Here is a 491-nt window from a genome sequence, read left to right as displayed (position 1 = left end):
AAATCACAGGATCAATGATAAATTAAACCAGTCAGTTAATCTCAAAGTAATGATGATAATAATACGTAGTCAATTATCCGACAGTGACGAACCGCCGCTGTGCCAGAAGCGTGTACTTATCTAACGTCTGTGGTGGTCCTTGCCCCTCCCCCCCCCCCCCATTCTTATATTCATTTCCTCCTCCATTTATTTCATTTTCTCTGTCTACGTATTCTTTCTTATATCCCTGCATCTCATTTCCCCACGTTTTTTCTGTTATATTTTCGAAATATTCTCATTCACTTCAATCTATATATCTCGTTTCTATGCATTTTTCTTTTTTTCCATCCCGGCACGATTTCCGACTATTAATGCATATTTATCGCCAATGATATTCCTTCCTATCATTTCACGTTAACGCAAACATTCATCAATCTCCATCATTCTGTCTCCTTCTCTCTCGTTATCATTTATAAAACTCAAAACCTACCCTGCCTCCATTCCCGTATATT

General features: G+C 38.1%; 1 protein-coding gene across 1 annotated transcript in view; it reads right to left on the bottom strand.

Moving 5' to 3' along the window:
* The window catches only part of LOC119586839 (neurogenic locus Notch protein-like), a gene marked incomplete at its 3' end in the record, with an annotated part of 145347 nt that overhangs the window by 113557 nt on the left and 31299 nt on the right, over positions 1–491 (bottom strand).

This window comes from Penaeus monodon, chromosome 22 (genome assembly GCF_015228065.2).
Source record: "Penaeus monodon isolate SGIC_2016 chromosome 22, NSTDA_Pmon_1, whole genome shotgun sequence".
NCBI classification, from domain to species: Eukaryota; Metazoa; Arthropoda; class Malacostraca; order Decapoda; family Penaeidae; genus Penaeus; species Penaeus monodon.
This window is presented reverse-complemented; position numbering and strand designations above follow the sequence as displayed.